The 27916-nt window shown below is 41.5% G+C and overlaps 1 protein-coding gene across 3 annotated transcripts in view; it reads left to right on the plus strand.

Annotated features, from left to right (window-relative positions):
• LOC105676557 (uncharacterized) overlaps positions 1-27916 on the plus strand; it is a 120506-nt gene that overhangs the window by 33136 nt on the left and 59454 nt on the right. For 2 of the 3 annotated variants that reach the window (XM_012374562.2, XM_012374561.2), the window contains exon 2: positions 12083-12130. The exons of the other annotated variant lie outside the window; for it this stretch is intronic. The gene's annotated coding sequence lies outside the window, so the exon portion shown is untranslated. The remainder of the gene's footprint in view (positions 1-12082; positions 12131-27916) is intronic. 3 annotated transcript variants of the gene reach the window in all.

Genomic DNA, 27916 nt, shown 5'->3' on the forward strand with positions numbered 1-27916 from the left:
CTTGCGCGATACACTCTCGATTTGGTTGGAATTGGTGTACCTCCACTCTCCCGCGTTCGTTCATATGCGTCTTCTTGTTTTAGTGGCGGCGCCAAGCGTGTGCCACACCATCAATAAACAACGAAGATTCGGAAAACACGTAAAAGACGTCGAGTTCGCGGAATACTTGGGTAAAAAACTAAGTATGAATAATTTATCAGGTCACGCCCCAGTGACCAAGCTTAGCGTGAGAGACGGAGGAGATGCGAAATAAAAGGACGTTTACTGCTTATTACGGAGGTACACGGCAATCTCTTCTCTTAAGTCGCGAATCTTTCGCCGCGGCGGGATGCGGCCTCCCCTCCTCCGCGGAGGAGATATTCCATTTCCATTCCGCAAATCTCGTTATTTCCAGTTGCTCCTCGCGTCCTCCGTAACGCCGACGTCGAATTATTTGCGAGCGTCACATCCGTCGCGCGTTACCGTATCGCGAAAAATTGCGCCGTTATTCGCATCGCGTGCGCTCCCGCGGATACAGCAGCATCCCGCCGAATTTGCAAATTCAAGATGCGGATGGATCGATGGTGCGATCTTTGCCAAGTTACGCTTTTACCATGATTTCCAATCTCATTCGATCAAATGTCGGCGTGTCGCGTTGAAAAAGCTACGTGCTCGCAATATCGATAAACTCGCGTGAAAATTTTTTTGCTCGTTAGCTTTTTCCACATCTGGGGAAAAAAATTGTATAATCCATGTGCGGGTGTAAAAAAATCGAACAAAAAATGAAATAAGATTTCATGACGTGAATTGCCTTAACACACACATGGGTTGCCGATGCGTCGAATGTCGAAGTTAATTTCATTACAGAATCGCTTGGGGTTTTATAAAAAGTGCTTGATGTATGCTTTTGCAGTTGAAAAAGTTAAATCGATAAATTTATAAAATTACATTTATTTGTATGAATATCGTTAATTAATAACCAATGATTTTACATTATTATCGAGTGTACTCGAACAATGACGCTCGGACGATCTAAAAATATCGAAGAGTTAAAATACGGACATACTTACGTTCTCGTTAATTAACGAATTGAGGATCCGCGTCGGTAGGAAAGTACTCTCACCGATATCGAATTAAATAACTTTCCGTTCGAGGAAGGAACTTCGTTATGATTGCGGAAAACTCGCGGCGCAAATATAACCGAAAGTGGAATTGCGTACTCTACGGCTGGAAACTTTGGTGTTAAATATCGCGCGGGATGAGGAGAGGCGCCTCTTCCAACCGGTTGAAAGTAAAGGAAGGTTTATTAACTTTCTGTTTAAATAAATATAAAGGACTGCTCTCTACGGTGTACGACGGAATTGCCACGGTAAGCGCAGACAAATTTATTGAACGCGACGCGTTCTCTCCGCTGTATCTCGTTTTCTCTCTCTCTCTCTCTCTCTCTCTCTTCGCGGATTCGCAATGTGCGAAAGTTGATCGCGAGAGTTTCGCTAAATAAGTTCCAAAACGTCTCTGAATATCCGTACAGTTTGCAACATTTTTATTTCGCTCGAACTAAGTCGCCAGTGCAGAAGTGGACGTAATTTCAAAGTTTAAAAGTCGGAAAGGGGCGCCTCGGGTTTCGTACTCTTTTCCTCCATAAGTTGGCCGCATCGTAAATACGAACTTTGCTTATATTTTTGCACGCGGAAAACGATAACGGATTAGGTAAACACTCGCGGGCGAACGTAATGACACTTTTAACCCTAGCATCGTCAATTATGAGTATAATACAAGCCGCGCGGAAGGCATCTGAAAGGATATATCTCTGTTGCTTTCGAAAATATTGTTAAGGATGGAGTGGTACGGTTCAAAGGAATAGCTATGGTATAATGGGAAGAAAAATTGCACACAACAACTTCGTTCTCAATAATATTTCCAAGTTTGAAAGCCCTCTAACAGCGACAAATATTTTCCCATTAATCACACAGCGCTCATTTATTAAATTCTCACTTAATGAATAAAATTTCGATTGAAAGCCCACGATTTTGCAGAACATTGCGTCAATATTGAAATTAAATATTCAGATGTAATATTTGATCGAGACTGTATACAACATCAATTATGCGATGTCAAACATTTCCGCAATTTCGAAAACGGGGATGATTAAATGTATTCTTTTAGATGCTCTACCACGTACATTTTTTAACTTGCAAAAAATACGATATGTAAAGTTGCAAGTGCAATTTTAGAATCATATTTAACTCTATTGTTTAAATGGGAGACTCTAATTTTTCTCCATTGAAAGCACTTGGTGTTTTGCTCAAAATTGTGTAGCTACTTATGAAAAGAACATGGCTTTTCACGTAATGAGCAAAAACTTGATGGTGAAAGAGCTTGGCCGGGCACGTCGCGTCTGTAGCTTTCATACGCAGCGACGCAACGCACGAGGCATATTTTATCTTGGCCTGGGAAAAGTTTCCGAGGGCCGAAGCGCGTCGTATCGTTACGCCAAAAACAACTGGTGTTAAACGTCCATCCCCCAGTCGTAGATAAACGCGTAACGATGTTTGCCGGCAAGTTATAATGACTTTTACTATATCATGAGCACTCGCATCAATGTCATATACACACGAAACGGGAGTAAACTTTTATGATTATATTGAAAACCTCTCGGCGATTCTACCTCCGTCACTTATCGTTTATATCCCTCTTGAGAGTTCTGCAAGCACCGCCGGTCCTCTCGGTATCTTATTTTTATTGCGAGCAAGAAGATACCGCTAACAACCAGATTTTGTCGTATGCTTCCTATGACTTGTTAGGCTAGTTATGGTTCGGGGTGTTTGTGTCTCCTAAGTGCAAATGGAGCAATAGCTGAAGAAACTTTTTTGCGTTAACAAGAGGACGAAGTTACAAGATTAACAAACTTTTAATCTTTTTATTAAAAAATATATGTATATCACAAAGATTTATGTTGTACAAAAAAGTATATAGAAATAGATATTTTTAATAAAGTACGTCTAATATTTTTGCAAAATTATATTATTTGTTTCTTTGTTTATATACGCGAGAATAAACAGTTTGTTTTAAATCGGCTAGAAGAAAGTTAAATTAAGAACGAACTATTAACAGCAGTTTTCGAACTTTATTTCTAAACGAGATAAGACGGCAAAAATATAATCGTATACATCTAAATTTTTAATTACAGATAATAAATATTAAAGTAGGAAAAACGCGTACGCGATTTTGTTTATCAAATAATTGGTTTATTTCAATTTTTTGAGAAGTGATGTGTGTGTGTGTGTGTGTCGAAATTAGATGATGAAATTCAACTATTTATAACAGTATAACAATGTGTTATATCATAACAATGTATGATTGTACCAAGTTATCAGTGTGTATTCGTATGAATGTTTTAATCAAATATTTTAAATATTGAAAACGCAGACAATACTAATTCATGAGATGAAAGCTCTGTCTACAATTTAAGTTAGCAATTTGTATTGCTGACTTGCTCATTGTATCATACGTTGAGTAATCATTGCACTGTTTAGCCAGTACTCTGTAGAAATAGCCACAGAAAGCACTCTATACTATAACTATTGTATTAACCTAGTTTTGTCATAAACGTTGAGATATATATCATTTTCACCACTTCATTTATTATGCGGCAAAGATTCTCTCGCTTGCACACGCATTATAATCATTCCACGATATTAAATAGTTATTAATCCAAAATATCTTTTTGTTTGAGTAAAGATGATTTTATTAAGTTAAGTGAAACAATACGGAATAATACGAAGCAACAAATTTTTTAACAATATTTTAAAATAAATCTTTATATGTTACAAGTGACTTTTGTTCAACATAAATTCAAGTAAATTTGAAAAGACAGAAGAGATTTATTTTTGAAATTGTTTTGACAACAATGTCTCGATGATAAGGTAATAAAATTTGATTTACTTTTTTCTGAAAATTTTCAATTTATTATTTTGTGTGGAAATATTGTCTCTCGGTTGTACGACTAGTAACGGATCACTCTATATATCCGTCTGACGTTCGGTTACCACGTTACTCAGTGTTTTTGTGGAACGAGACTGTACAAATATCGTTGAATGACGGCCGAAAATGCGCTTTACGTGATGGTGGACGGTAAGCGACACGTGATGAAACTTATAATTTAACGAGAGACGACACGTTCCCAATACTCTACCGCGCACGTTATTTTCGCCCGCATTGGGTGAACACAGGGAGACGCGCCCTAGTTACGTGTACGGATTCAGGGAGAAAGAGAGAAAGAGAGCGAGCACGAATATATCAAAGTTTCAAAGCCAAGAATAACCGCTGTAATCACGTGCTGCCACTTCTGGTAAAACGGTTTTAACTCCACCGAGCCGAACCGCGCCGCGCCTGAATGCGGGAGACGCGCGTAAAACGCGCCACACGTGTGCATGTATACCGCGTGTCCATTCAATGCATTTCTCTTTCTCTCTCTCTCTCTCCCTCCCCGACGCGCAGTATTTTACATACATACGTACCTTGAAATTCCGGGATAACGAGTATGTAATTTTCAGGACGAGACCACTTCGGGATGTGAAACCCGAACCGCGAGCCGCCGCGGGAGTCGCTCGTTGTGCGGATTCTCTCCGCGTTGTACGTTCGTGCGTTACGCGGGGATTACGATGCTACGAGAGGCATCGCGGTAATTATCGCGGTGGAAAAGTGAGATAAACGCCGAAAGTTTATTAACGATCGTTCGTTACCGCGCGCGCTCACGGTTGAGCGCTTTAACCTCCCGAACTTGGTAAATATATCCTCTGCAAAAGCACGCCGACAATTTGAAAAATTGATTCCGCTCCCAGGCCCAGGTGTTCGCACGGCCCGGTAAACGCTAATGTAATAATCGATACACGCTGAGTAATCCATAGCGTGCCGCGAGATCGAGACAATGCTGGATCGGCGCGCGAATCTGCAAATATTTAACGAATATTCCATATAGTCTGCGCTTGGTTTCGACGGTATATGCATATCTATGTTAGGCTTCTTAAATCGAAGATAAATATTAGATTGGTGCATATGAAATCTGTGGAATTTCGAACGAAGAACGGATTCGAAGCGCGCCTTCTTTTAGTCTCGCGAAACGCTCTTATGAAATAAACGTCTTCCGATAAGTAATGTTATCTATTTAAAACATTAATATCAGGAAATGTAATTTTACGTAAAATGTATCTGTCGCTCTTTTCTTTCTTTCGTCTTGCAGTTATATATATACCTAATATTAGGATTAAATCTGGCACGAGGTATCGAGATATCGAGTAATATTGTTATAATACTCGAGTTGTTACCTCGTTAATTCTTCCGTTAATCCTTTCATTAATTTTCCGATTCTGCTTTCAAGTTACGCAAATACTTGGCCGATGTCGGCAACCGCTAATCGGAAATTGATTTCGGTTGCACGTCGCGATCGACAGTTTAAGTTTTTAATTTTCTTCCGCTGGAAGAGGGTGACGGCGACGGCGTAGGGGGGAAAGGCGGAAAGATGGCCGATGCGGACGCACAGGATTATTGCTCCTCGACGTTTCTCGGTATTTCCGTTCCCTTCTTCTTCTGCGAACGGCAGAACGCAGCCCGGGGGGCTGATTCTCTGAAATTGATTCTCTCTCGTTCTCTCGAACCCACCATCTGTCGGCGGCATCCCCAAACGAAATAATCGACGAGATTAAGGCCTGCGGGACCGTGGTAGCACGGGAGGTCGCGCGCGCGGCACAGCGCGGCGCCGCTCTCTCAGCGACTCTCTCTCGTCCCTCGTTTCTCAATAAAATCCGGGCACGTTTCGCGAGGATATTGTATCCTCGGACAAGACTTCTTCGTCCTTTCCCCTCCTCCATCCTTCCGCTTCTTCTCTTTTATACCTGCGGTCGGAACCCCCGGTCGGTCCCGCATGAACGTGTAATCACAACAATAATTTCCAGCGCCGGCCTCGCCGATTCTTCTCGGTGCGCGCTCTCCTTCTCTTTCCCCCGTATCGTCTCTCTCGAGAAATGCGCTCGCCGTTAGTCGAGAATTGTCAGGGCTAATCGATTTCTGCCGCGCGGTTTTTGCCGCGCCGCGCAACGCTCCGCTCTCGATGCCATTTTCATTAGGCCGTAGAACCGGCGATCACGATCGGGCCGCGACGACGGCACGTTCTCCATGAGATTTTTCGAAAAGTGCGATGTCCGGGACAAGGAAGTCGATCGGCATCGTGTTCTGTAACACGCGATATTTTAATCAGCAGCGCAATTTTTTGCATTAATTATTTCACGTCGGCACGTCCACAAAAAGGTCACGACGGCCGCGCATCTCACGAAATAAAATTTTTAATGCTACGACTTTCCTGGTTGTCGGTTTACACAGATGTGCTAATTCACACGATATGACTCGAAGTTTATGCACTTCGGTATTACATATGTAAAGGGATAATGGGCTCTGTAGAATAGCGTTTCGTTGCATCACGTACGGCAGTAGTGCTTAACAACTAGTTTCGCTGTCGCGAAAAGGTTAAAGACTGAAACTTCTGTATAAAACAACATATCGAGAGCAAGGGAAAACGGCATTGACCTCTACGGTGTACAATAATTTCAATAGAACCACGGCTTTTTTTTTATTAAATATTATATGAATATTAAATGTTGATGAATTCTAACTGCTAACTGAACAAACATGCTATATGCATGATTGTATACTATCATACTGTACTGCGATAACTAAGAAGTGAACTTTAGACTACAGAACGTTGAACTTTCGATCGTGCCTATGTATGAAAAAAAAAAAAAAAGAAGATGGAAGCCAACATACGCCTGATCAATCAGATAGATACATAAGTCAAGAAAGTTGTCAGACTCTAGCGGTTATTCAATTTTTTATACACCATATGTGCGGGAAATTTATCGTCAATTTATCTACTTGAATCGGAAGGGCAGTAAAAGGAGCGTTTGATTGTCGACATGACTTAACGAAATTTCCGAATTATTCGACTATTTACAGAGATAAATCCGATTCTCCTTTTATTCAATCAGTTTAATGGAATAAAATATATATATATATATATACAGTTTATCGCGTTGTTTAAAGTTGCTCAAATTTTTAACAATGTTATGCAAAAATATGATAATCCGCAATATTCGTTAAAACGAATCGTAGGCATAATTGGATCAACAACGCGCGACTCGGTATTTTAGACTTAAATTAATTAAAACTGCTACTGCATGATATTTTTGTATAACAACGTCCAATCGGACGTGCCATTTTGCGAAGTCGAATAAACAGTAACGCGGCCATTTCGAAACAACCATTTTGATGAACAAATTCCCGAGATTGATCGGCGCAAAACACTCCACTTCAAACCGACACATTTCGACTTCTTCGTACAGAAATATTTCCGCCCTTCCGATTGAACAGTATCTGTCATCAGCGACAGCTAGTACCTCCCTTTGTGAGCGCGCGCGACAATCAAAAAATTGGCAATCGCGGTTTGGAAAGCTCTACCCCGCCGCATGTCGATCCGCCGACAGTCGGCGCGCCGGCTCACAATAAAAACGACGAGACGAAAATGATTATTTCGCAGCGGCGGATTCACGGCCCGCCCGACGTTATCTCGCAGTCGTAAATATATACGTCCACGTGTCCACGGAGGAGAGAGAGATGGTCGTCAAAGTGAGTGGTCACTCGACTTGGTAATTTTATCGCTCCGTAAAATGACGCGGGGAAGAGTGACGGCGAGAAACCGGGGCGACGAGGAGGGCAGGAGAACGAGGATGAGAAGGAGAGATAACGCACGGTGTGTGGATGGTATAAAACTAAAGCGCTATTACGACATAACTTCCGTAATATCGAGCATAAACACACCGGGGGGGCCGCCCATGCGACCTCGGCTCCGCGACGCTCTCTCGGCTATGCGCCGCATAAAGGGCGGAGGGGGGGCGGGGAATGGAACGGGGTGCGGAGCGCATCCTTAATTCCCGCGACTACGCAAACATTAGCTGCTCGTAAGTTTGTTGTGCTCAGCGCTAGGCGCCGAGGTGCGCGCGAGCGCATATAAGTTATGCCTCGGGATAACGCTCGACATGAACGCTGTAAACGTGTGCGTACGTGAAGGAAACTTGACGTCCAATTGCGTGTACATCGTGCCGGCGCGCGATGTAATATTCAGCTGCTGCAACAGTTCACTCGTGAGAAGAGCATCGAGCCGCCCCGGGAGCTCTCGAGCGGAAGGAGTGTGTCGCGCTCGCACGCGCTGTACTTGTCCTTTCTTTTTCACGGTCGCACGCGCGCGCGCGCGCGCGAGCAAGCGAGAGACGCGAGGAAAGCGAAAGAATTTCACAAACACGTGTGCGCACCGGAAGCAGAAGAGCGACGAACAGCCAGCTAAGCCTGTCACTTACATTTTTCACATCTCAATTTGCACGTCGGTTGGCCGTTTCCGCGAGAAATTTTGTTCAAAAGAAAAATGTTTTTGCTCGTTCATCCTTTTCCTCCTTTTTAATCTAAAAAGGATTGTTAGCTCCTGTACGGCGGAAAACAGTAGAGCAATTACTCGGACAACTTTGTGCATTGATTCTCATGGCCATTAAAATAATTAAAATATTGTATTTAAGCTGAAAAAATGGAACATTAAGAGAAACTTTTAATCCGGAAACCGTTGTTAAGAAGTGTCAATCGTATTATATTTTATGTATTTTTATCGTGCTCTCGGTGTTTCGTTTCCTTTATTTCTCTTAAAACTATCCGTACACGTTATTTTAACGTTACACTCGCGCTGAAATAACGAACTTATTTTTCTCCTTCCTTGTCTCTTTCCCGTCTGTCTTTGCGCCGCATTACCGTAATTGCGCGCGTAGTTCGGAGTCTCCAACGGGATTATTACGCTGCCCGAGTTTTCTTTCTTTTCCGGAAGTCTCCTACGATCGTTACGCGCGTGTAGATATGCGTCACGGTTGCCGGACAGCAGACCGCAATAATAGCGGTCATACACGATCATAAATGCCGTTCCTCGATCGAGCGATAAAGGCGGGGGACTCGAGTCGCAACGATGATTTCCTTTTTGCCATTCGAAAGACCCCAACGCGCTCGACATTGCAAAAACAATTGTCGATTTTGTAAGACCGTCTCGAATCAATCCGTTATACGAGAATACGCATTTGCTAATAGCCGATATTTATTCAATATATATTATTGCAGATAATATATGTAATATATTACTAATTACGCTTAATATTATTTATGCGATTGATGAATTATTTACATAATGATTATAATTTTCATAATTATTAATGTCACGTTTAGAAATTGGAGGTAAAATGACGAATGTCCTCTGTCGATATATATGGAGAGTTTCTAAAATAAATTGTCGAGCTTTTGGAATTGTATTCTATTTGAAATATAAGGGTCAAGTAGGTTTGAAAACTATCTCTTCTCGAGTTCAACATTTCATCCGCGGTAGAGCGTTTCGCGTAAATAAAGGCAAAGTTAGGAATACAAACGCCATTATCATTTTCTCTGTATAAACAGCGCTTGCTGTAATCCGATATATCAACTTTGCTTCGTAGTAATAAATAAATAAATAAATGAGCAAATTATTCATTCAAATCTGTAAGATGTTGATATGAGGCGTATGTGGTTGCAAAACTCTCGTTGTTTTTTTATTGCGAAAGGAAGAATAATGATCATCTCTTAAAATCAAGTTTTTATGAATTGCACAAGAGTTCTTGCAAAATTCAGCTGCAAATAAGAAGCGTAACTCGGAAAGACTGCGCTTCCATATTTACAATTATACGATCTTTCTTCATTCTCAAGGTGAATAAAATTCGTTATCAAGGTTTGCCGACTTATTCTCTAGCAATATCTAGAATATTGATGTAAAATCAGTTTGGAAGAATTTATGATTAATATATTTGATTTGTGAAAAACTTGTTCAGCTGAAGATATTTGAAATTTACTTGGCGTAAAATGTGAGAATGCGTACGATGCACTTGAAAAGGCAAAATATTTTACTTAGAGATAAGATTTTCCAACGGAATAAGAGAAATTTACTGTGCTTGTTATTTCTGGACAATTTTAGAGAGAGAGAGAGAGAGAGAGAGAGAGAGAGAGAGAGAGAGAGAGAGAGAGAGAGAGAGAGGGGGGGGGGAAGAGAGAGTTTTTCATTTAAGAATACACCATTACTGTGTTAATATCATACAAATGGAAATGTCGCGAATGGTGTTTATTTCGATTTTTTTTTCATTAAAATGAAAACTTGCAGTTGATTCAACTCGCGAAATAATATTGATTGTTGTAAAATAAAGCCGCTTTTAGTCATCATTTTACCTCTCTCTTACGCCAATTGTTTGTTACGAAGAAAAATAAATATTTCACGTTATGCTTTTACATTTCATGGACCTCTATTCATCTCGCGGATATTATTTATTTAACGAATTTTACGGAAGAGGCGAGTACTTCGCGTTTTTTATAACAATCATGAATAATTCATAGACTTGAAGTGCAGTGGTGAGGTTTTTTTTTCCCGCGCTTGTATATGTGTATATATCAGTTTGAGGAAGAATTTTAAGCGGCTTTACCACAAAACTACGGATTTCCATGCCGCAGAGAACTTAGAACGACCCATTGTCGATTTCGGAATGTGCAAAGCAGCTCACTATCGGTGTCAAGGATTTCCCTGGAAAAACCGATTGTTCCATCCAAGCCCAACCGACGTGTGGAAAAGATGCCGACACAGATCTTTTTTTTTGACATCCTGCATCACACCGCGCACAATGCCCGCCACACATGATTTGTTTCGCGCGGCGAGACGAGAAAAATCTTCGTTAACAAACGGCCGACCTTCGAGCACGAACGATCGCGCGGGGATTTACATGATCATAAGTCTCCGAGCGAGATCCTTGAAAATTAGGCCGAAATTTATACGCGTCTTGCTCGAGAGCCCTCGTTTTTTAGCGTGACGAACAGAAAAAAATAACAGGGTCCGCCTAGCGCACTCTAATCCGCACGCGAAGAGGTGGGATGGAGGGGAAACAGCGGCGTGTAACTAAGTGGCTGTACGCTCGAAGCATGTTTAGCATTTAACTCCTTATGCAGAATTCCCTTCTACAGCATTCTCCTCTTGTTTTCTGCTCTAAATTTACTCGCTGAAAAATCGGCGCGCAATTAAGAATCACTATTACTTCAACCGTAACACGTCGTTAACGTTTAAACGCTTGGAAACGTCATACAACGAAGATTTTCAAATAATTTAATAGCGAAAGGATAAATCGCATCTCGCTCTACCGTGCCTCCTCTCTTATAGATATTCATGAACATGCGTTTGCATCTCTTTTTCGTGCGCAGAGGTGTCAGTATAATTTCAATTTGAATGAAAAATTATATGGACCTAATAAATTATGTGTACGTAAAGATATCCAGTATGATTCTAATTTGAATGAAAAATTATACGGGTCTAGCAAATTAATGAATGTTACACACATCGACGTCGGCAAACGTGGCCAGTTTTGCATTCCCCACGTCCTCTAATTACGCCGCTGGGAGGGAAAGTTTTAGATCGTCCGGGGAACGCTCCTCCGTGGCAGCACACGCAACGCATACATTCATAAGAGTCTCGGGCGCTGCGCGATTACACGGACCCACCTACTGACAGATTGCCTGCGTGGCTGGCGCGGGGCACCTGCTGTTCCATTTTTCCCGCCGATTCGCGCCGGGAACTATCATTTCCTTAACGATACGCCGACGAACGATACGCCGGGGATAGGTGGTCCTTCCGTCGAGCATCGATATTTCGAAAACGGCGAATCAATGCTCGGCGCTCGGATGAGACACGGCGGGTGCTACGCCCTGTGATATTATCGGCTAAGAGCCGGGTATGATGGAGAAAAATGGATAGTCAAATAGCAGCTGGGGATAGATACCGGTGGTTTATCATCCATTAGGATAACGTTCCCGTTTCGCACTAAACGCCCGTTTCGCATGAAAAGAACGCTTTCAGCGTTCGTGCTGCCTTATTATTGAGTCGGATGCACAAATTTGCGCGTTTGCATTTTAATTTTGTAATTTTTTTTTATTTTAATTTAATGTAATATTTCTGTTTCAGGTATTGCCTCTCTGGCGTGGACTCGGATATTCACTTTTCACCGCTTCGGTTCGTATTAACTTTTTCATTTTCTGTGTTTGGTGGCGTAATGAAAAATATTGCAACTGCAAAAAAGAATTATTCGCGCGATAGTTTCTTTCCTAAAAGCTTTTTATTATTTATATACGGACAGAAACATAATAATATAAATGCTACAAACTATGTGGATTGGAATTGCTTTTTCAAAATATATTGATAAAATATTAAATACAAGAAAATAACTGCGAAAGTGCCAAAAAAATTGCAATATTTTTATTGATGCCGTGAAATTTTATGTTTTTCTTAGCGATATTCACCACTTTTATCTATTTAATTAATGTGGAATGTTAATTTAATTATACTTGCTCGATTATTATTTAACATTACGAGTTTGGTTAGAACATTATAACTTTAAAATGGTGCGTGAAACGCGTCGACCGTTTAGATAAACTTGGAAATTGCGAAGTCAAACTATTCCAGTATCAAGGATTAACATCGATGTTTCGACTTCGATGGTGGGCGATAATCGGTGGTTATTCGCAGTGTTAAGTATCGATAGCCAACTCTACGATGCACTCGTCCCTTCTATCGGTTGTCTCCCGCGGGATAGCCGCAAGCTCTCGTCGCGGTCCGATTCCCTCCTAAATAATAATGTCTAGACGTCTTTACGTCGTCTTTGCACGACGAATAGCTCTCGTGGCGAGAATAAAATTGGTCGTTTACGATAAGCGTTGGTCTCCGTTTCCCCTCTTCCTTCCGCGCGCGTATCGCTTTTCTTAGAAACAAGCGATTCGTTATTCCTCTGAATGAAACACGAGGGGAATTCACGGTTTTGTACGACGACAGAAGCCGATAAAAGTTGCCGGGGGAAGTGAAAAAAAGGAAGGGGGTGGACTTAAGTAGGTGCCTTTTTCGACGAACTGTCTAACGCGCGCTGAATAGGCCCGTAACGCGAGTGAGGTGGTCGGTCGACTGCATGTATAAGGTGTCCCGGCTGCATTCAGAGCATTTGATCAGTGCGATATTAAGCTTTCCTTTATATTTCCTCGGCATCGCGGGATTAAAAGTAATGGATTGTTTCTATAATAGGGAAATTTAATTTCTCGTGTAATTTTAAGCAGATTTTAACGCAATTTTAATTTAAAACTTAATAAGAAGACATTTAACATTGCCTAAAGCAATGAAAAAATTGCATCTGGATTAAATCCAAGCTCCATGGCTCTATTCGTCTGTTTGCCAAGGAATCGAAATCTGAAAATTGGATAGGTCCGATAAATGAGGACATCTCTCGATATTAGAAAAAAGTCAAAGAGTATATCGTAAAGCGGATAGGAGAAATATGAGATACCGATTCTATCTTCGATTCATAAAATTAGATATTTTATTTTATGGAGAGACTTCTGCTAATTTGAATTTCCCGACGCGCGTTTCCATGATACACACACACACACACGCACACACAAATTACATTAACCAACATTCGTCCAAGACTTTTATATTTCTTTGAGAAGAGCCACTATCATTCTTCGTTGTCTCTCCGGAATATCTCTCTCCCATCTTATATTTCCATCTTTTTTAGAATACTTTTCGATAGGTCCGGGACACCCTATATATGCACATATATTCGTCTCGGAGCGTCGGCCGCGTACACGTAGACCGTCCGTGCGTAGGGCCTGCCTTCCGCTTTCTGATTGGCCATCGTGGCCCGCCATCGATTTTTCTCATGTGTATGTATCAAGATATGTAAATACGGCTTATACCATGCATGATGCCTCGGCATTGTATCGTCGCCTTGGCGCGTACGGGAGAGGGAGATCGTGAATTAGAGGCGCGGGGGATAACGTGTTCATCGGTCCGACGAAACGTATTTGTCCAACGCGGCTCGTTTATATTTAAATGAACGGTTGATTTTATATTGTACCACCTTGCGCGCACCTCTTTCTGGGCTTCTCCCGGTTGCATCCTGTGGTGCGCTCTCGATATATATCGGATACAAAGAGCAACTACCGGTCCTCGGAATTTTAACGCGATGAGAGAAGAGAGGGAGAGAGTGAGAGAGTGTTTTCAGCTGCGCGCGAGAATGGACAACAGTATTGTAACGCGCTCGAGCTATGCTCTTTTTTTTCGTTGGCTTTTCGATTCACGATAAAGCCCGAAACTCGGAAAGTCAAGCTAAACATTTAAATATTGAACGGTCATCCTATGCGTTTATTGGGTATCGCGAGTTATTTTCGAAAATAGCTCACAGTGCGCAAATCTGCTTTGGATCCTTGCCGATCCTCTTTTATTCCATTTGTAGTAAAACGTTATTAATTATTCTCAACGCCGAGTAATTAATAACTATCACTGTAAATTTATTTTCTTCAACATGAATGATAAATTGTACGGTGCTTGTAAGAATCGTAATTTCATACTGACAATGAGATCTACTAAACTCTAACTCCAGCACTTTTCAATATATATTTTAATTACGGAACTTATTGTTACTCGCTGCTCGATGATTCGCGCGATCCGTCGTTTTATTTCGCGCAGTTGCTTGCGAGAGTTATTACGTGAGTGAACGAAAGCTTAGACCGCGAGAAGAAAAATCGACAAGATGTGTATAAATAAGTGGTTCTCCGCGCTGTATCAGCGGAGAGTTGTCGCTCTCAAATCGACGTGTAGCACGCGAATACGATTGTCAAAGACAATTGCGTCGCAGGCGGGGAACGACGGCGATTGATTTATCGGCGACATTACAATTCGAGAAATTATTTGACTCGGGTGTTCTGGTGTACGGGGGAGATGTTGCGTATGTGTGGCAGCCGGCGCCGCTGAAGTTGCGTCGGGATAGATGGGGAATTTATCAGAAGATTCAATTGTAGGAGGCGGCGTCGTTGATCGGGGGCTATCAATTTTAAATGCAATCCGCGTGGTGTGATACAGATTCGAGAAATCGAATTCGACACGGCCGACTTTAACCCAATATTTACACCACCGTCCATTTATTAACGTCTCTTTAAATCGCGCGTCCATTATTTATTCTTCTGCGGCATCATAGTAATACTTTCTGTATTTTTCGAGCCGATACCGCGGCTTTAATCGCGCAGTGTTTCATGAAAAATATTCCGATTTAATTAAAAAAGAAATTTTAATACGTGCAACGTGAGTAGCGCAATTATAGAAACGTCGTTGTAGAAAATATAGGTTAAATGTCGCAGTTGAAAGTGGAGAAAATTTTCACACATTTTATAATCAAACATAGAATGGAGTCAAATGAATAGAAAACATGAGAGAGAAAGAGAGAGTTATCTATCCATGATAGTAAGCCGAAATCAAGTTCATTTGCATATTACAAAGAAAGTATGAAAATATGATGAATGTCCTTGGCACTCGTATCGAATACCCAGTCTATAATTCATGGGAATCCCGGCAAATGTCCAATGAGCCCGCCGAAAATCCGCACATTAATCAATCTATAGTAAAACAAATAGCATTTCACGCTAGCGAAATAAACGTTCGTTCTTTTGCATCACAAACTGTCTCGTTACTCATAAATACTTACAGGCACATTACTTTCTTTATGACAGTCGAGGTGGTTAGTGCAATATGATTGCCTCGAAAATTAATTAGCCCTTGCGAAGTCGAAAAGAGCACATTCTACGTTATCGAATCAATCACAGTTCGTTACCTCGGACAGCGTAACAGTTACATGACGGGTTCCTTGTTAGATTCATTAACGACAAGTCTGCCGGGATATTACGGAGAATTGCTTGTTTGACATTTAACTGTTGTCCACAATTTTTATCTCTAACTTGTACAAAATATTTTCAAACGCTGCCCTCGCGGTATAGAGTCCTATAATCTTTAATTTTTTATCTTATATTTTGAATTTTGAAGTTGGCTGCTTGCGAAAAATTGAAGATCACATCTAAAGTCATTTTTAAGATAAAATATTGTAAGATTTCGTCTATTTTTAAATGTTTAGAAATAGATAATATAATTTCAATCTTGATTTTATTGCATACCGATTTGATTTTAATAGAACCCGAACAAGAGCATTTTTATGGCTTCCAAGTTTTAATACTGAAAAATTAGGTCACGAGGCGCTCAGTTTTTTGTGAGGAAAACCAAGAACTTTAAAAAAATTATCTTTAAATTTTTCGAGAGGTACGCTATTATCTATTGTTGTAAATTTTATGAAATATTCTATATATGTTATAAAAAAATTCTCTCTAACAGTGGTATTACAAGAGAAAACATGATAAAATATATTTGTTGAATAGCATGTGTGTGATGCATGTAGATATATTCATGCAGATAGTTGAATGGTACATCCGCGTGGGTCTCCTTTCCAAAGCACAAAAGTTAGAATAGGTGGGTTTGATGTTTTATTATTATTTTTTTCTTTTTTTTTTTTTTCCTTTTTTTGGAGGAAAAAGAACTGTTTTCCTACCGACAATTACTCATCTCCCCTTCTATCCTTCTTTGCATCTAGAATGCATTCTCTAATCGCGACAAAACACGTACCCCGCTGCGACTGTATATGTTTCGCTCAACAACGGTTTCTTCGATTATGTAAACGGTGCAATAAATTACTCGGGGTGCCTGTCGCCTTAACATGATGCAAAGAGCGAGATAGATATGCGATTAGCTCCTCGGCCCTTTCGCGAGTCTCTTCGCACGAATCCCGAGGGGACATCTGCGTTTTGTTTGCCTACGCATAATTGAATGCGATTAATTACAGAAAAGCTGAGCGTCGTCCTCTCTTGAAATTTAAGACTTAAATTAATCAACTTTTATTTAATAACGCCTTTAATCTTGAAAAACTATTACTTAACTTTAGCTTTAGAATAATTTTTTTAAATTTTTAACCAAGTATCACAATGGAATTGTATATTGTTAAATTTGGACAGAAGCATTGACATTAGTGTAAATCTGAACTACAAACAAAAAATTTATAGTGAACGTAACATTTTCATGATTAATTATACGTAATATTAATAATTGAAGTGTGTTCAGTTAATTGCGATCTGATTTTTATCTTCCTTTTTTTATTATTTCTAAAGTCCGGGAAAATTAAATTATGTTTAATTTCATCAAGTTACAAAGTGGATTAAACTATTGTTGCGCTGAGTCATTCAATTATTAATACCGCAATTAGTCTCGGAAGATCTTGCACTAGATGGATAAACAGCAAGGAAAGAGCAAATAACGCTAATCGCTCTTCTTAACGTGGAGCATCTAGCGCGTTTATTCCGAGAGACAGCGTCGAGGAGACAAGAGAGTGACGCACGAAGCCCGGCATTGTTCTACCTACTCGTGGCTTGGCGACGCGTTTAGGATGACTAAGAGCCAGCGGTGGGTATCGGGCACACTTTCACCTGTAAGTCCCCTTTACATTCAGAAAAGGCTGCGTACCGAAAGAGGAAGGGAGAATCCGGATAATCTGAAAAATACATCGAGCATCCATCAAGGGACCGTCTAGCTGCTAATGCAGATCTAGAAATTTCGTTCTCTCTCTCTGAAGTTTTCGAGCGAATAGTCACAGAGTTTTGAATTTATTGCTTTGAATATTATGTTCAGGGACAGAAATTCTCGAGGATCTTGAAAATCTGATGAAAGGCTTTCGTATTAGCAAATGTTAAAGAGAGCTAGTCGCGAAATATTAAAATCTCACAAAACTATTAATCACGGAACCGTGAAATATATCAATATCATTAATGAAATTGATCGTATAACGCCGATAGAATTAATCAAGCCTGCGAGGCATCTCGTTTTCGAGCAAAACACACCGCCATTATGCATAAATATGTATATTCGGGCACATTTATTACTATCTCGATCAGACGTGATCGCAAATTAAATTTTCGCATAAAATCCATCTTTTAAGTGAAGATCGACGTTTACAAATGTTTCGATAAATGTTGCTATCGAAATTAATTAATATTTATCTTATATTTAAATTTTTGGAATATTCAGCGATAAAAATACAGTAGAAGCGTAGGCTTATTGTTGCGACGATATCCAACGCGATTAAATTATACGAAAAATGGTTTTTTTTCTCTTTATCGATTCCACATTTAGATATACGCTATCGCGTGTTTTTATCATGTTCAAAGTTTTGGAAAAAAAATTGGAATGTCTCTAGCTTCCCAGGAATTCCTGTCTGTGACTAATATTCCAAATGATTCGTCGTATTTCCGAAAGGACTCGAGACGCCTCGTTAGGCCACCGCCGCGCATACCGCATACGTAGAAACGACAGACAAGAAGAAGCGAACGGTGCGCCGGTGGTATAGCACCGCGAATGGGCCTTTAATTCGTGTCGAGGGACCATCGAAGTCTCGTTCCGACGACTGGACGTCTTTTCCCCTAGCTCAAGCAAGAAACGCTCGCACCGGCTGAGCGCCGAGCGAGCGATCATGATATAGCAAATGTTTGAAATGACTTCTAACAAGGGAAGTATCCCGACGGGTTGTGTATACACACGGACGTCGTATCGTCACACAGACACGCAGACACGTATGTACAGACGCACCTGTGTGCGCGCGTCTGGTGCCTTGATTGAGGGACGATGCAAAGGTCCGAAAGGCCAGCGGGAAAGGGCAGGCGCGGGGAACGAGAAAGAGATAGAGATGGACAGGTAGATAGGTAGATAGACAGACAGATAGTAATAGAAAGGGAGAGAGAAAGAGTGAGAGAGAGAGAGGGGGGGGGAACAAAAATAAAAAAAGGAAGAAAAACGAAGATGGGGGGAGAGAAACTCGTCGGTTTTTAATTGCTCTCTTTGATTCTATTTTCTTTTGCGACTGAATGGTCGCACTCCAGGATTTACCGCTGGCTTTGATGGTCACGTATCGTGATTAGTGTCAAGTGATCCTCGCGCTCGCTCGTAAGGGTCGCGTTTTCATACGGGGGGGCAGGTGGACGGACGGATGGACGGACGGACGCGAACGGACGGATGGATGACGGCGTGGTGGTATTAAAAGCCCGTGGCGGCCGCCGGGCTTTATCATCAAAAGCAAAAGCGCGACAATTCTCGCATGAGCGAGCGCTTCGCGTCTTATGAGCAAGTCACGTCAAAGTTCAGAAAATTCTCGATATTCCCCTTTGAATCTGTGGGAACGGATAAAGTCGTTTTGTACGGCGCCGGTATAGCTTGACGTGCAGTCACGGTTGCGTTAAAAACCGCGAAAGTCGTTTCTCCAGTTATTTTCGCTTTTTGTTGAAACTGCAGTGGTGGCGCGGTATCGAACAAGAGCTCAGCATTTTTATTCTGCAATCATAAATTTTCACAATGATGCAATAATGGTGACGTACGATTCTATCATTATGTCAATTGGACGCGATAATTTAGCATTCGGGGTTAATTAATATTCATCTCGTTTGAATTTCTGGGACATTTAGCAATAAAAATATCGTGTGTTGATTTAGCGCGATTAAATTATACAAGAAGTAATTTTCTTCTAGCGCGGTACACTTAATTTGTTGCTTGAATTTTAACGCGCAGCGTTCCTGAAATAACGTCGCGCATTATTATCAAGTTATGAATAAAGAAATAATTACTCGGGGAATTATCGATTTTGCAATAAACCCTAAAGCATCTTATCAAGCACGGTATTGCTTATGTGAAAATTTTTAGAAACTACTGCAGATTTATGTAGCATCAACGGTCTTGATATCAAAAGAAGATATTTCTCTAACCGCTTTGCCGAATGCAAATCGCAAACTATAGGCGGAAATATTTAATAAAGAATTACGCTCCGTGGATGCACACAAAGCGGGCACAGCCTGACCTCCTTAAATTACGCCCGATGCTGATACGAGCTTTTTCTCGTTCTCTGTGACTTCATTATATTTTGCAGTCGCGGTAAAATGCACGGATACGCTTCTCTTTTTCTCTCTCTAGTATGATAGCCAGGAAGCAAGAGAGAAAGAGAGAGAGAGAGAGAGAGAAGGAGAAAAGAGAATAAGGATGCACGGCTTGAGGAAGCATTCGAGAAGGACGAAAGTAGGAAACGAATTACGACGAAGTGGCACTACGTCGAATTGATGCGGGATGAGAGAAAACGTAATTATATGCGCGGCGCAGTCGAGCCGTAGCGATCGCAGTGAAGTTCTGTTTCTCTGTTTCTCTCTCTCTCTCTCTCTCTCTCTCTCTCTTTCTCTCTCTTTCTCCTTCTTTTGGTACGCTCGAGGTCTGTATTATCCCGAGTCTAATCAATTGTCAGCGCGGGTAAACTACCGTTTGCGATTACGCTCGGCGGCGCGATTCGTCAATGAGAACTTTCCAGCGCTCGATTCCTTATATTCCGCCTGTTCCATCGGAGCTTCTTTGAATTTCACGATAGATCGTAACTATCTCATCTCCGGAAGAATCTCTCAGGGGTATTGGACAGTACCGCGACTGGCGCCGGCGAGGCAAGCTATCTCTCACTGTTAAAATTTTAGGGACGGAAAATTTTAGGGACTCGATAACTCGTAGTATCCCAAATTAGAGTGTATTAAGTCCGTAATTTGTGGGACACACTTTAGATAAGATAAGATTTTACATTCAAAATGGACCTTCGGACAAATTACTGGTTTAATCCACCTTTAGTTTCGCCTCGAATTATCGTGGCATGTCCGAAGTTTGTCGCCTATAAAATTTTATCGTTCCAAGCGTTCTGATCTCGTACGGTAATTTGTAAGGAGGCATTGTATATCTCTGTAAACATTAATCTAGAAAAATTCTTTTTTATTTAAAAAAAAAGGAAAATTATTTTAGAAATTATTTTAGTTGATTATCCTTGTCAATGCAAGCCTGGAATATTGCCGAAAGATTGAATTTAGAACTCTATGAATTTCGTGCTGGCCTTGTTTAATTTCAGCAAATGCAATATTGATCTTTCCTCAGTTTCAATCGCATATTTACTCTCGTACATACTCTTCCTTTTACAAGATAAAACTTTGGCGATATATGATTTCGAGAATAAAAAATTATTTTTCAAATATAGCATCAAACTCGCATCAAATTAACGAGATTAATCGACATTTTGAAATTGAATTTTTTTGCGTTATAATTATTTAATAAATTTAAAAAAAAATATTTTTCTTTTACACCTCTAAAACTTGTAACTTTTTATTTTTACTCGTGAAACGTTTTGGCGGAATTTAATCGTTATAAATGGGGACGCGATGTAAATACCACATATTATTAAACGGATATTACTACTTAATACCGCTGTAACAAAATGTCAAAATTTGAATTGTACAATCCGCATTGGAATCCGATGAATCCGATGGATTTATGCTGAATGAGGTTCGGTCACTCTTGAATACACAATTTCAAAATTCCGTTCACACCGAGTTCATTCACACGAGTCTGCTCGCCCGCGCTGCATAAACGCACCTCCGCGCTATGCGGAATACGCGAGGAACGAAGTGAAACGTAATCGCACGCTTCGATGCGCGCGGGAAGATTGCTCGGCAGAAGAGAGAGAGAGAGAGAGAGAGAGAGAACGAAAGAGAGAGAGAACGCTGCGGCGCGGGTTACACGATTGCGCTCTCTACGAGAGCATTACATCGGCGTTGCAAAATTAACGAGAGAGATTAAGTGGCCGCAAGTGAAGCGAGACGTTGTTTCCATAAGCGTGAGATGCGGAAGACGTTCTTGAGGAAGAGAAAAGGGGCGGGGGAGGGGAGGGGAGGGCAGAGAGATCGTTCAATTTACCGATATTTCGAGATGCCGTTTACCCCCGCGCGACGTTCGTCAAATCCGAATGGCTGGCGTCACAAATTGGAGCTGGAACAGACGGGCGGAACGAGCGGCGCGGAAGCGATGGAAATCGGCGAAAATGCCAGTGAGATTGTAGGATCGCGCGAAGGAAGGCGAAGGGATCTCTAGGAAACGAGGTAGGAAAGGATATTTCAGGAATTTACCGCGCACGGGTCCCGCAGCTCTCGAACTTTCCATAAATTATACTTTCAGATCGATCTTTTTCGCGTATCGAACAAGCACTAAAGGCCGAATGCAATTATTCGTATTCTTCTCGTATTGAAAATTACGTCAGTTTGTGAGAGGAAGCGCACGGCGAGTGCACCAGCGCCGGTCGCCTTCAGGTCGCGCGCTGAATTAATTGCCAATTTCGTTGCGACGCTAAAATGTCGCTGTTTGCCAAACCGCTGTAATCATTACTGCAATGGCCGCGGTAATTTACTAATTTATATATGCCATAGCTAACTACAATCCCAATAATTTATCGATATACCGGACGCCCGCTTCGCCCGATAAATCTGCCCGGGCTGCCAATACGCGCGATTTTCGCGCGGCTACAAAATGAAATGCAAGAATCATCGTGTCTAAATCAAGAGGGTATACGAAACCCCCATACGTTTCCGCCCGTACACGTCGTATATTTCACGTCGACGCCTCGAAATCCCTTTCCGACACTATTTCGTTTGATATCGCAAATCGTATAGTACGCGGCTCTCCGGCAAATTTGCAGAGCTAAAAGAGAGATAGCCGCAAGATCGGGGTGTCGATTTTACAAAGCGCGACAAATCGACAGGCGGTGAGTGATGGAAATTGAAGCGACAATTCGCTTACACGTTGACTCTTTAATGCTCTGTCAACCTCTCGGGGAAAAAAAAAAGTTTGTAAATTTTTAAAAGTCACGTCGCTTTTACAACACTTTCCATTGAGAAGTGAGATCGAGATAAGTTAGAGTAGAGCGTTGATTAACTTTTCATGAAATAACAATTGATTGGAAATTGTATTAGAAATTAATTATAAAATAACAGAATTCGCGGTTACGATAAGTTCCTTGGAAGTAAACGTAAAACGCAAACCAAGACTCTGGATCTCGTCGAGAGTTCCTGGAAAGTTCCTTAGACGACGGCGAATATTGTGAGTAATCAGGAAATTTGAGTAATGTTATTTCATGACGTCAAAGTCCGGACATAATGTTGCATAGGAATACCTCGTAATATAAGTTTGACTCTCTCGGGAAATTAACATAAGGAAAATAAAATATGCAAATTTAACGTCAGAAACATAAGAGAATAATATGAATAACGAATATAATTTTGTTTAATGAAAAATATATTCGAATAAACGCGGCTCCGCGAAACTCGGCGAAACTCGGCGATTGGTATGCGACTTGCGGAGGATCGCTGTGCTTCATCGATTGATAAAAATACATGACGGGAAATGTAATCGCATCGCTGCGAGGGAGGGAGGTTGCCAAGCGGAAGGAAAAGGGGTCCGCGGGTCAGCTCGCCGCTAACGTTCTTCATCAGCAGCTTCAGCGCTAATGCACCGGGAATATACGCAAACGAGGATCGGTAGCAGCGCGCGCCGTAAATCTCTCATGTAAATACACACGACTGAGTTAGCTGCCGAGTCGAACGAATGCGAGCCACGAAACAGGATGTCTCGAGTTTTTTGCGCAACCGATGTATTCCGCATTTATTTCGTGCCACCCGGCAGTTTTCCAGTTACCATTTTGTACGCTCGCGCGCTTGGATTATATACGACGGGAGGTAGTTAACCGTCATAATGAAGCATGTAAAAAGTCGTGTATCTTTCGCTGTCAGGAACGGTCACTGGGTCAGTTCTGATAGTTTAGACACAACTGCTCGTAATGCCGCATCGGCTACGGTCATTTTCGACGGTTTCCGCGGAAGTTGAAATGGAGACTATCGGCACAAAGGCGGGCGAAAAGGATCAAAAACGGGACTGCGTGTTGAAAGGAACGAGGAATGCTCATTCCTTTTGACACACAGACCCACTTTTTCTCCTTCTTCGACAAAAGGAGGGAAGAAAGAGGAATCATGTAAAATGCCATAGACCAGTGGCGGACGCACAGGATGCTTTAGAACTGTGACGACTAATGGATATGGAGTGTCACTTTTTGTCAAGTTCAAACCGAATTCATTCTTCGCAAAAACCTCAAGGCATTAATATCTACTCGAGTTGCGTGCAGTTTGAAGCGGAACATGCAAGACTTGCGGATTTAAATATTTCCGTGAGTTCATGCTTCGCCTCGCGAAGTACGAAATTTGTAATATTTTTCACCATTTGCAATATACTGTTTTTCGGGCTAAAAACCGTGTACTTCACAAAATCTCTAATGAATTTTTCATCTCGATCGATACGCGATTTTCATTCCATCCTGCGCGCTCGTAGTGCTTTCGTTCCGCTTTTTAATGACTCGTGGGGATCATTATTTTTTCGGTACAGTACATCGCATTGAACGAGCGCGGACCTCAGCTTCTCAATCTCTCTCTGCAATTTCCCGAAAGCACGAGCGAGGCGACGTCCATCGGACGATGAAATTCGCATGCATTTGTCACGACCGGCACAGTCCTCTCGGGCAAATTACGTTGTTAAATCGTTTCGGTCTGACCGACCGACTGATCGGAAGGGCGGCGGGAGGAACGGGTGGCATGGGAGGTTAGGGGGGGGGGAGACGGACGAGTTAAGAAAATTTAGTGGCTGCCAACTTTATTAGGCGCGATTATATTAGGCCGTGTGCCGCTCAGCCTGGCAGTGATTTATTCAGTCAGCTCTCTCTTCTCTCGGCGGTTTATATACACACATCGCGATGGACGCGATGTATGCGTGCGGGCCCCGTTGTACGTGCCATATGGCGGGGAATGCGGTAAATCATTCCTCGTTAACTGTGCGCGGGCCCTAAGCTCGTTATAAAGCGAAGTTCAAACTTTTTAAGTATGCAAAATACTCGCCGCGAGCAAAAAAGCGTCGCGTCGCTTGTGCTACCGATATAACTATGGCGGATCTTACGAAACGATCGGCCGCTGCCACCGCTTCCTCTTCTTGCCGGGGCTACCTTCATCGCGAACGATACTTTGTCGAGCGAGCGCAGTTTTCAACTTCTTATAAGCCGCTTGCGAACTCCTCGCGTTATTTACGGATGTGCGTGCTAACGACGCCCGGTAATTCACGCCCCGCCGTCCATTCGTGCCGGCGCGAAATTTGCTCAATCTAGAAGCAGAAAACTGCTCTACACTTTTCTCGATCTAACCATTCTTCATTTCTTTTTTATCTTTTATTTGTCTTTATTTAAGATTCTTACTCGAGTTGGAATAAATAGAAATAGGGAAGGAGTAAAAAAGAAAAATTTAATTTTTGATCCATTTTGTTTTTAACATCGCATATTAAAATTAATTCCACGCGAGCTATTTGAAGTTAGAAATCTTTTAGTGACTTTCCTAAAATAAGACTGTGGTTATTGATATGACAAAAATAATATAATCAAATTACGCAACATGTCAGCGCACGTGAAATAAGGTATGTATGAAAGCAATGTATCAGTAATGCCAAGATATTTCTGGCACGTTACCAAGAATGGGACTCGCAACGTTTTGCTAACACGATTTCCATTATATTACATTGTAAATGTTGTAGAATCTTTGTTACGTGTTACGCATTGATAGTATGAATTTTTATGCTAGAAAACAAATGTACTTCGTTTCCGTCTTCCTGTCTTCGATTCTGCCCACGTATTTGATTATCGACTTGTCTCTTTTCAAATGCAATAGCGAACGCATTTGTCTCGATCTGTAAAGGCAGACTCGTTGAAAAGTCGGGTAGTTTCCAGTCAACAAGCCGATGAATTCGACAATAGCTAAATCCATATTTTTGATGCATTAAATCATACGACTTAGCGGTTAAATCGACCCAGTAAGAACTCCAGCATTCAATATCTGAAAACGATGCAACAGGCATCGTTTCTTTCAATGAAAGAAAATTCCAATAAGTTCGAATTGTTCGAGTGATAAAAGCGGATAAGGATAGTCTAAAAAGGCCACAGATTTGAATATTCTGAATTTATCACTGTGTCATTTTGCGCTTAAATCTCTCGTGTTACGTATTATTCGAATAATACTTGATACAATTAAGACTTCCTAATTATCGTAAAGTGATGTATTTAGAGTGGAGGATTCAAAAGAGAAATTTCTCGACTTTCTTTCTTGTTATCGTCCTTTGTTATCTTTCCTTATATACACCTTCCTGGATATAAGTACCTTATCGATATCTCTCCTCCGTAATGTACTAGTAATGAGTAAAATATCGATATCATCCACCTCTGCTACGCCTCTACTCGGGTTAATTGGTGAGAGGCGCAGACGATTCTACGATACTCTCGTCATTCCCGCTGATCCATCGCTCTTCCCTCTTCGACCCACGCTTTACGGAACGGGAAGGATCGGCAGAGATATCTTCGGTGCGCGCTCGCGCGGATGGGTACGGCATCTATAATGAGCGGTGAAAGGGGGAGAACGTCGATTGCAAATCTCGATGCTGAATAATCGGGATCTTTCTCGCTTGCGCGCTGTTTTCTCTCTCTCTTTCTCTCTCTCTTTCTCTCTCACACGCGCGCGGCTCCTGCCGTGCCTCCTTCTTCTCGAGTCGATATCCACCTGCCGGACAGCATACCATGCCCTATCGCCCGTAGGCTTCTCGTTTTTAGTGCCGGCCGAAGCAGACGATCAGAGCGAGCGAAGCTTGTGATTTTACGCCCTAAAAGTCCGTCTGAATAATTCTCCGGCGCTAGCCTCTCTTTTCTCCGTGACTTCCGGCTTAAAGCCTGTCGGAATGCTACGAATTCATATTTTTCAGCTGTAACGTTACAAGATATTTTTCGATAATCTTCAATTACGCCTTTTTTTTTTTTGGAGATTTTATCTGAATTTTATTTTAGCGGTAATTTTATTTTACATTTTTTTGCAATTTTGTAATCTAATATATCGCGTAATTGTATCTTAATTAGATAAGATGTAATTTTATTTCTTTTATTCTTTAGCGGAGCTTACACGGAAAAAGGACACTTGTTGAAAGATCTAAAAATTGTGCCAGATACAAATCTGAAAATAAATTTTGTTAGACAATGAAAAAATTTATCAATAGAACACTCGAAACTTTTTGCTGCGGTATGAAAGAAACTTTGAATGTCCAACAAAATTTATTTTTAGATCTGTATCCGACACCATTTCCAACAAAAGTGTTTTTTCCGTGTAACATGATTGAGAGAAAAAGGATATAAGTAGATTATTTACAGATACTCAGGTAACTGTCTCAATCTTCTCCAGCTATTTACTTGGGAATCATCTATAAAATCATAAATTCCGTAAAGAAAAGAGGAAACCATTGTGTCTCGCAGGCATTTGTGTGCGAAATTTTCCGGGACACCCAGTATAGTTCCTTCAGAGCGCGCACAAAGGACCGAGACGGATTTCAGAAAGGAGCGTGTCAATTCGAGAGACGGACTCATCTTTTCCGGTGCCCGGCACCGTCTCGCGCGCGGTTGCTACGCGAGCACCGTAATTATTATGACGCGCGTTACAACAACGGAGAATTCAGACTTCCCCCGCCTGCCCTCTCGTTCTCTACGGCTTTGTACGGCTAATTATCATTCGTGCACGACGCTTGACTCTATGGTCCCGACCCGAGCGACGCTAACGAGTCGCGCTCTTCACCGTAAATGGGAGCGCGCACTTCTCGCGTGTACCAAAGCGTTCCGCTGCAATTATCGGGATCATTCGTCGTCGACTAATCATCGACATTGGCGGAGCCGCCGACACACTGGCAATCGAGGGAATAATTTGCCATGCCATCGAGACCTCTATCTTGCCATTGCGTCTTCGATCGAGCGTTCAACCGCGATGCTTCTGTATAACAATTATTCGAATAATCTCGATTTCTATCTCTTTGACGTAAAAACGATAGGACATTTCTCTGTAACACAGTTGTTAGTCTTTCGAAAAATTGAAAACGTCAGTGAAGTCAGAGAATTCCATTGAATTATTACTAGTTAATAGTTTTCTTTAT

The sequence above is a fragment of the Linepithema humile genome, chromosome 3 (assembly GCF_040581485.1).
Source record: "Linepithema humile isolate Giens D197 chromosome 3, Lhum_UNIL_v1.0, whole genome shotgun sequence".
NCBI lineage: Eukaryota > Metazoa > Arthropoda > Insecta > Hymenoptera > Formicidae > Linepithema > Linepithema humile.